Raw genomic sequence first — 11,126 nt, forward strand, 5'->3', positions numbered from 1 at the left:
GTGTTTCGTTTAATTGGATGATGACGTCATTATAGAGTGTTTCAACATGTGATTACGTTATAAACAATGTAGTCTATATTTAATTATATGTTTTAAAAGTTACAAGTAAGACCATTATTTTCATGAAACAGTGAAACAGCTATAACAGTTACATGTCAGATTTCATCTTACATATTTTCTATTATTTGAGGTAAAAATTATATCCAGTAATTTACTTCACCTACTTTTACAAGTGCTTTTTGCTTTATGTATAAAACACCTTACTAATTCATTAGTACTATGGTTTTTGCAATTTTTGAAATTTTATAAGTAAATAATTTATTGCTATTTCATTTTTTCTATTAACATATTACATAAAATCTATTCATACTGAAAAGAACACTTACTTAATTCTATAAATAATGCAAAATAATTTTCATGTTTAACTTTATAAGTTCATTTGTTCTAATAAACTCTAAAGTATATGTATACATAACTATGTTCAACCATGACTATTGTAAAAAAGCAAATCCTTACCTTTCGGAATATATTTTCATTTTGAACATAATTGAATTATTACAAATAAGTGTCTTTTCTACTTTCATCTGAGATCATTAATATTAAATGTAAACGATAGAAGGGTCAGCATGCACAATCTCCAGATGGTGTGGACATTTCAATATTATTGGATACTCAGACTGACTCATCAAAGTTGATAGTATGCCAACCGTTTACTAAGAAGAGAGAGAATGATATAATTCAGAGTTCAATTTGGTAAAAGAAGAAATTTTCTATGAAAATAAAAGTTTTACAAGTTAAATAAATACATACTATAAGTCACTATTGAAGATTATACGTTCATAACTAAGATCTCATACTTAATATTAAAAACAAATTGTTCAAATTTTATATAACCATGTATTTTCTACACAAATTCAAAAATAATATATTACACATGTAATGTTCACCATACTTTATCTTCACTAGTGACGATTATCTTTTGTATGTCAGTGAACATAATCTATGGGTTATTAGACTTTATTCAGATTTGACGGGAAATGTTCAACATGCACGAAATGCAATTCTTGTATTCTTTCTACCCAATTAGACTCCACGAATTGAATAGCTACATTTTCACATATGTGTTTAACGTTTAGTACAAGACTCCATACATATATATATATGTACGCTACCACCAATATGTGTAAGTAAAATAAAAAATTCTAAGTTAGATCATTGTCATACGTATTAAAACATTTATTCACAAAATTAAGTAACAAGAATACTGAAAACTATGAACAAAACTTCAAAATACACTAATACGGTATTGAAACAAACATCTTAGTTTATAAAATCTTCGATTAGCTTTCATACCACTTTAATACATTAGGCCCATATTACTAGTTGCTCATTTTAGTTCGGTTTATAACATTTTTAATGTCGTTTTTAAAATAAAAATCAGTGTACAATCCTTGTACCTCGCTGAGTTCATTATACCTTACAACAAAAACATACTATATTCACTACTTAATAAGATTGAACTTTGCCTGACATACAGTATTGGTCAAAAGTTCAAGCAGTGTCAGTCGGAAAATATATTATGTACTAAGTTACTCATCTTATATAAATAATTCGGTATTTTCAGACTAAAGATCAAATGCATTGTTCATATAAGTTTGTTTGTTTGTTACCTACGCAATGGCCTATTTGCGTTATGTTTAACACAGACATAGAAACCAGATTCTTAATTTGTTTGTTTGTAGATAAGATTAAATCTACACAATTGGCTATGAGTGCTCTGCCAAGCAGGTTCTTAGCCCTCTGTCCCGCACTGGTACAGCGGTAAGTCTATGGATTGACAACGCTAAAATCAGGGGTTCGATTACATTCGCCGAACTCAATTGATAGCCCCGTTATGGTTTTGCTATAAGAAGACACACACACACACACACACACACTTAGCTCTTTAAGCCTTCAGTCTTACTGCTATACCACTAGGGAAGGAGCAGTGTTGAGATAAGGAAACTTTAAATGTTAAGTGTACATTAAAATCAGTATGAGTCTCTAAGTCTTATATTTTATATCCACTGACAACTCTCTGCACTGTTACAACTTCATCATTAAGCGATACTCGTATGCAGACTTTCTTTCGAGTACTTCAAATAAATTATTAAAGTATAGATCCTTCACTCAATATTTTAATTTAAGCCAAAGTAAATATATTTTACACTTTATGATTATAAAACTAGGGTTCACTCTACGAGGTAATTTAGTTGATTTTTTTTTATCTTCAAATATGTGATTATATATTGAAGAGCAAAAAATTTTGTTTTCAAGCAGATACATTTAGATTGTCGAATTAAACCCAAGTTATCTTACTGTAAATTAATGAACTAATATTCTTGTTGGGAAGAAATCGCAACTATTAACGAGAATTTTCTGATTTTATAATCTAATACGACAGTAAGCGCTTTAAAGCTTCAATAGCATGATTCACACAATCAGAGTAACCTCCCTCACAACAAGACGTTAATGTGACAGCTGTGGTGTAAATCTTTTTCAAGTCCAACGTCAGATAATTCTGGTTTAAATATCCCAAGGCAAGTGAAAAGTCTTGAAGATAAAACACTTTAGAAATGGGTTTAGTTACTACTATGTATATTATATGTTATTCTTATTTTGATGGATTATTATCGTCAAAGCTTTAATAAAAATCTACTTTCATGTCGTTTTTGTACTCACGATGAACTTTAACATTTTTGTCTATAGGTAGCGATATCTGACATGCATGCTTTCGAACTCACAATTCCTGAAATTCAAATAACTTAAAGACAAAACATTATGAAGGATTACTAGCTGTACTTTACACAGCTGTTGTTTTGGAAAAAAAATGAATTTCAACTTGAAGAACGTTAGCAAAAATTATCATACAAAAATATCCAGTTTTCTTGTTCATTGAGTTTTCTGCTAAGAAGCATAACGTTGAGCACGAAAGAAATCTGCATTTTATAGAATTTGTACATGGATTTGAATAACTCTAGTAACGCGCGTGGTTTGGAAAATACAATAATATATTCATATGATTCAGTGTCTTTGTTTAAATATGCATAATTTCACAATTTGTAACGGAAGCCCGTCATCAGCAATATTGGCTAGCCATCATTTCTTTGTCACATGACGCTGTCACGTGATTACCCTACAAATAAAGTTGCAAAGTTGAGCATTGAGTGGGTGCTTAGCGAAACTTCAAGTAACAGCTTGTTTCTATTGGCAAAGGAAAGCGAGCAGTTTCGTCTGAAATTGGAAGAGTAAGTACTTAAGCTTCTCTGTTTAAAGCCGGTTGAGAAGAAATACTACCAGCAAAAAGAACTTTCAGTGTCTCTATGTCAGTTCCAAAGCACTTTTGTCAGTATTTACTTAGCAACTAGTTTCACAAAATGACTGGCTAAAGATCTTTAAGGACAAGCTAAATGCGGAAACGTAGAAGTTATATCCTTAGGGTATGTAGTAGTTTCAAAAGTTCACTCTCGAACATCAGGCAAATTGCCAACAACGTAAAAGTATTGTATAACAGCATAGGATTATTATTACATTTCATATATATATATGATACATTAATACCAGTTGAAACTGATCAACTTAAAATCTGTTTATAAAAAGGAGTGAACCTAATTGTTGAAAACTTTGATTGCGTTTTTCCGTTGTTTATTCGTTTGGTGAGGCGTGTTTTTTTTTTTTTTTAACTGTTTGTTTTTATAATTTTCGCACGCAACTATCAAGAGTTGTCTTCCCAAAGCCGTTTCTAATTATGAACAAATGGATTAGATGAGGGCTGTTAGTCTGAAGAACCCATCGCTAACTCTTGGACTGCTGGTGTCTACCCAAGTAGTGGGTGGGATTTGACCAAATAGTCTTATCACGCACTCGTGGACCCAAAGTGCAGAGCACGTTTTGCGTTAACGAGACACGAGTATTGGACTCGCAGTCCAGACACGCTATCCAATCGGCAACACCCGACCAATTCGTGAAGTAAAAATAAAAAGATAAACACAACAGTTTCGTCTATCTACGCTCGTAGTACAAAATTCTAACAATAACTAATATAATCATTTCTAAGAAGAATATTCTCATAAAGTTCTCCATACAAGGTTATAAGTTACATGTGGAGACCTATATTATTCACGAATATTTTCTAAAGTTATAGAAGCTGCGTAGAGTGTAGAAACCAATGGGAATTTTTGTTTTAGATTAGCAGAAAATGTATTCAATACTAAAGAGTGAAAATAAATCGACATGGACATAAATATCATGAATAATTATGTCAGACTCATCTGAACATTGTTTTGTTAGCTTGGTTATGCATACATGTGTTCATCTTAATTACATAGCTTGGCTGGCGCCTATTTAAAGGCATCTGGCTCTTTGTGTCGTACTTTGTTCAGTGTGGTCAATCAGTTGAAACCTAGACATTTTGTTACAACGTGTCATTTTTCCCATGGATTGCATAGCAACGACTGGCCATAGAAAAAATTCTGCGAAGTATTAAAAACAAAATCGAATAGATATCTACTCTATCCAACAACTTTTGTATATCGCTTGGCTGGTAATATTTTGCACACGTGCCTGTTTCCATAGTTACTCGGTCAGAAAAATTTCAACACATACTGTGGAATTTTGCGTGTTCGCCACGTATTAAATACCGAGGTTTAATAATTTATATACAAGTCCAAACTTTATTTGTAAAAAGTAAAGTCATTCTGCGTGGAAGTGTTTTTGTCCATGGAATGTGAGGACGTGTTGAGCGTTCAAATGAATGTAATAAAAGTGGACATTTTTTTTCAAAAGAATTTTAAAGATTATTTATGGACCACGTAATCGCTGAGGACTAAAAAAATTATTTTTTTGTTTACGTTTAACTATCAATATTCAATAAGAATGGAAACTATTGAGCTCAAACAAGGATAAATAGAAATAGATTCTTGCCACTGATAGTCGTCTAAGGAATTGTAAAAGGGCACTTAGATTTTGAAACAAGCTATCCATGAATTAAGAATTGGAGGAAAGATTTTCTAAAGGATTGTTTGAGACTGAATCTTTTCAGTTCAATGACGTTATTTCACGTCATTTAACAGGATTATTGACAAATAATTTAATTCCTGTTGTTCAAATTCTTGTTGCATACTTTAGATTTTCACTGTAAAACTAAAAATGTGTTTCAGATAAAGTAAAGGTCTGATACTACTTTAATAATTGCTCATTCAATTGAAATAAACCAGTATTATACATGTATATATGAAATAAAAACCCTTTAACTCTAGCGCTTTCGAGAAGTGGACTTTTCTTCTTCAGGGCAAACTTCCAGGCAAAGCGCTCGGGTTAAAGAGTTTTTATTTCATTTCTATCAAGACTTCTTCAACCTTCGTGTTTTTCTAACATCATAAATGCATATATGTATATTGTTTTTACGTGTGATATATCAATTAGATACTGACTTACATTGGTAAACACAATACTGACATTCCATTTTTCACAAGTTAATTGGGTATCGAGTACAATTGCAGATTTCGTTTAAAAATAAATAAAGAAATTGGTCGTAATAGTAAAATTTACATAAGAGATGATGCCAGCGACGTTATTAGTATATTTACAAGAATTAGTTGATGCTCGTAATATTAAACTGATGTTGGTCAAAAACACACACAGTCAGCTCTTAACTTCTACGTTATTATGTTTTAGTCTAGTCCCACTGGTTGTGTTACGATAGTGTTATTTTCACACTTCACTCTTCCTTTTTATGTTTATCAACCTCATTTAGATTATACTTATCGTTATAATGAATTAACTCATGCTAAGTTTAACATAAAAAAACTGTTATTTGTTACTGGTAATAATGACACACACATATATAAATATATATTTACTGACAACGGTTGCTTTCTTCCTTCGCCTCACTCGGCATATTTGTTCTCTCTCACACATCTTGTTCACCCAGTTGAATAGCGTTAAGTGTACAGATTTACAAAGTTAAAATCAGGAAATAGTCCAGTGTGACTTTGTTCTAAGATAAACAGCAACACACTTCTCTCTCTCTCTCTCAACTTTCAATGAACTTTAGAATTTTATAATCTTTTTTTTAACCCACGCCGAGGAGGATTCTTTTCTAATAATTTTGTTCATACTTTTATGCATTGAATTATAGCGCTTCATAACCATTGGAAACCTTGTAGTCTTATTAGAAATGAGACAGCTATAATCATTCAATTAACTAATCTTCATATGATTAAGAATACAGTAATATCCTAACTCCTTAGAGACTGACTAATGGTTATCCGCTTTTTCACGTTTTTCAACTTCAACCTCTGCTTTTTTACGTATGATTTCATAACAGGTCATGTGTGCATTTGAAGTAAAAGATTAGAGGGAAGGTTACTGATGAACAACACCCACGGTCAACTCTTGGGACACAGTAATTGAATTATAGGGTTTGGTCGTCATTTTTATAAAACAATCACGAGTCCAAATTGTAAAGAGTAATTTTTTGGAGGAGGGGAAGAGAAATAGGCAAGGGACGCAAACCACAAACCAAATCAGTTACACTAATTACTATTACACGACCGAACTGCAAACCAATGAGAACACTTTAGTTGGTAACGCTATTATGCTAATTTACGGAAATACGTTTAAATAATACGTTCTTGAACCTTGAGATATAGACATCTTAAAATAAAATTGTTAATGTTTACGTTTTCATAACAAGGAGAATCGAGTGTTTTTAATTATTTCTCATGAAATTCTAATTAAATTAATGCCTGGCATGGCCTAGCGCGTTAAGGCGTGCGCTTCGTAATCTGAGGGTCGCGGGTTCGCGCCCGAGTCGCGCCAAACATGTTCGCCCTCCCAGCCGTAAGGGCGTTATAATGTGACGGTCAGTCCCACTATTCGTTGGTAAAAGAGTAGCCCAAGAGTTGGCGGTAGGTGGTGATGACTAGCTGCCTTCCCTCTAGTCTCACACTGCTAAATTAGGGACGGCTAGCACAGTAGCTTTGTGCGAAATTCAAAAACAAACAAACAAACAAATTAAATTAATGTCAGTCTATTGAGCTATATTAATCATGTATTTTTGATTATGTTTTCTTGTAATGACTCTCTCTGTTTTTGAGTTAATTATCTCTCAGTACTTAGCACCTGATTGATTTCTCATCGAATTATAATGGGTGTATAACTCGATAGTGAATATGGGCGTTCGTGGTCACTAGCTATGAGGAAAAGGAAAAATCGATAATTTGAAATTTCGCTATCTGAGAAATTTTCAAGGAATTTTACACATGTAAATAAACGCTTATAACTGTGGCTACACATTCTTCGAATCGATAAAACATCGTTGTGAAAAGGTATGCACTTATAAAATAAAAATTTCAAAATCATCTATACCTTTGTTTGAGACCAAAAAGGAATATACTTATAATATTACATAAATAAGGGTAAGTAATTAACAAAAAACCTCTACAATTATTGTGTTATTCAACCTTCAGTATTCTAGCCAGAATAAAATTAATGCTTTCAACGCAAAATTAAAAAAGTAAGTTCCAGAGACAAAGAATTAAGAATAATGTACAAATTACAGTTAAAGAAGATTTATCTGACGTTATTTGTTGGTTAGGATTAACATTTAATGTTCTCCGCACGACGTGTGTACTTTCTGTTGTACTCTTCTGAAAATATTTTAGGTTTAATAAAAACATAAGTTGAGAATATGAATGTTCTATAGTTGATAAATTATTATTATCTTATTCATAAATTGTTTTTGTTTCAGCATATCAAGTTAAACACATATTGGAAACGTCATGTAAACAAACGTAAATTAAATCTGTGTATCAGAGATAATAAAAACACACGGTAGCCTAATGGTTAACATGTGCTGTGGATCGGAGGATCTGGAGTTCAAGACGTGATGTTGCTCAGCACTTTCAGCTGTGGGCCTTTGTGTCAGCGAGTGCTACTACCTGGATGATTTCATTCTGTTCAGTGACTCGAATATAGGGCCAACTATACTTGAAACTTAGAGTATCTGATCCTGCTTGTTAGTCTTCATGCGCTTAAGAGTTTAAGTTGAAAATTGAAATTCTGAGCTAGTAAGTTAATAAAGCTGATTCTATCTGCATACTGGGCAGAAAGGAAGTTAATAATGCTATAAATGAATAGATAAGAAAATTAAGATCTATAATTATCCTAATAAGTTAAATAATTAGTTGAGTACATTCGCTATTAACGATGCTTTCAGCCGTAATTCAATAATAACTCACAAGATGTGACTATATTAAGAAGTTTAGGCTAGTCCTAAATCCTTACACTAAATTAAAGAAGTAAAATAGTCGTTATAAGTGTATAAATGAAAAATAATATTAAAAATCTTTTAACCCTTTGCACACAAGTGGAAAGGGCCAAACAAACTCAAGCCGTAATATTTTATAGTGTGTCATTCAACTTGATATTATTTATATATATGTACCAGCAAAGTTATCAACTATCCGTTTTACTATTCGTGTATAAAATACATTGATATCAACAGAACCGTAGATAGATATTTCGGAGGTTCTAGAGGTTATGCAAATACATTATGCAAACTGTACAATGAGCAAAAATACAATTATTCCTCTCGTGAACACCTTGCTCTCTGACTGATGTTTTGTGTGAAATATATTCGTACATTTTACCAAACATTTGTCAAATTTTGAGTAGGTGCATGTAGTGAATTCAGAATTTTAGGAAATCTTCTTTCTCTAATACGGGCTGGTCTAATCGACCGAACCTGTGCACGTTGGATTAAACACTATGACGAACAATGATATCAGTGAAACTACTTTTAAATATAAATAAATCATTATTCACAAAACACATACAAACAGTTGTTTTTTGTTTTCTGTTTCTCGTGATCTAACAAAACAAAAGAAGATATAAGCGTGAAGTTTCCTTTACAGACACTTTTCCACTTATTCATAACAGAAAATAATATTTCGTGCTATCTAGCATTTTCCTTGCCACATATAGGATTTTTCTATGTTTCTAATGTTATAGTTACAATATTAAGTATATTTGGTCAGATTATTTCATTGCCAAGTTTACCCCCTTAGCTGTTGTTTCATAAATAATAGAAGGAAACTGTGTAGAATTTTGTTAATTCGTTTATGGTCATCGCCAACTAGATAGAAAGATTGAAGGATAAGTCAAATCTACACTATAACGCTTCCCACACCTAAGGACATATAGAACTCTATTAGATAATACTACCTATTATCGACGTAGCCGGTCTAATATATCGGAATTGTAGCTGCCAGCTGTCCATGGTATATGGCTTGTTATTCGGAGAGAATAAATACAATTCATGTTACTTTATATTAGCAAGGTAGAAAGAAAAAAACACACAACATACCATATCTATAAAGGAAGCTGTAGACCCTGAAATATTAGGTTGATATAAAAAAAAAGATCAAGACATGAGTAATCACAAAATCTATACCAAAGTGCCTTCTGCACCTAAAGATATTTAAACCTCAATTATGGAACGTTCTTTATAATCGAACTTATTGGACTGATGAAAGATTATATTGGTTGAAAGTACAGTTCTTAGTTTAATCATGAAATGAGACTTGGAATCCAGTAAGAGAAAATTTGTTTCTTTATTCTACTTTATACAGCTACAAGATGTAAAAATAAAAGTGGTAAGTACAGCTAAGAAGTTAGTCTTAAACATTCGGTGTAACTAACTTTAAATGTGCAGTAAAGAGGAGACACTGCAACTTCGAAGATCGTGCTAAGAACATTAAATGTGAAGTGAAACAAAAACATTTGTGGTTACTAGGTCGTGTAAAAGATATTAATTGTGGAGTGAAACAAAACTACTAGTACTTCAGAGGTTGTAATACGAATATTAAATACGGAGTGGAACATGGAATATTTGTATTTCGTAGGCCAAAATAAGAATATGAAACATGTCGCACATGAATAAACAGAACATTTACAAATATTTTACAGTATGGTTTTTAGTTGTTGCTGACTTGTACTTTGTCAGTCATTCGGAAATTTCCAAATTTGTTCAGTGACACAAATCCCTATCTTAAGATCATTGGGTACATTTTATAAATCATTAAACTACCAATTGCAATGATTTTTCTTTTCTATTTATGGTTAATTATCGTAACGCTTATACCTGAGATTGTAACAATTCGACTATTTCTGCATCTCACACCGATTAAGGCACAGGACATTCATTTCAGATGTTCTTTTTTCTGCCATAAACTAGTTTGTACACGAACCCTTGAAGTTAATTGAGTTAGTTCAAGGTGTTCTCAAGATATTTTTTATTTAGTTTTTCCGCTCCATTTCATGTCTTTTACAGCTATCAGAAGGGTGCCAAACTTCTGCTCGTGACGTTTTCAAGTATTTTATGAGAGATGATAACAGAATGTTATGAAATTAAATTATTCAGCTAAAATGTGTGTGTGATAATGTCATTTGCACAACGAGTCTTTCAATTTTCTGAATTGGTATTGATGAATTTCAAACTTATTATTATCACTTCAGTTGTGACTAATTCCTTCTTAAATAATGCCACCATGCTGTTCTGTTATCGATCTATTTGCAAATGCTTTGTAATTTCTTTGCTTTTATTTAGCTTTGTAATCATGTGGATTTTCTTAATGAGGTAATATATACAATAGCATTTGACATTTTTATATTAATTAAAATTCTTTCAATTTTTTATTTGTTAATAATCTAAGCAGAAACTAAAGCGAAACTGATTTAGTATATTTTATAGTTACCCTTAAGAAACTAAGTTTTCTTATGTTTTCTTTAGTTATATAACGATTTTAAATTTCTGCTTTTCCATTCTTGAAAACCGATCTAAGTTATACAAATATTCATCATGCATTGAACTGTTAACTCAACAGGAACATATGCCAGTCTTAAACTATAAATTAAATACTTAATACTGACTTGCACAATCATAGACTAGTAATAAGACTGAAGTAGGGTTGTTCAGTAAAAAACAAAGGGTTAGCAAAATACAAATACTTTGTATAGTACCCATTTGTTCTCAACATCATTCCCTTCGTGCTACTAGTATGGTCAAGAAAAACAAAGGGGCA

This window comes from Tachypleus tridentatus, chromosome 10, assembly GCF_004210375.1.
Source record: "Tachypleus tridentatus isolate NWPU-2018 chromosome 10, ASM421037v1, whole genome shotgun sequence".
NCBI classification, from domain to species: Eukaryota; Metazoa; Arthropoda; class Merostomata; order Xiphosura; family Limulidae; genus Tachypleus; species Tachypleus tridentatus.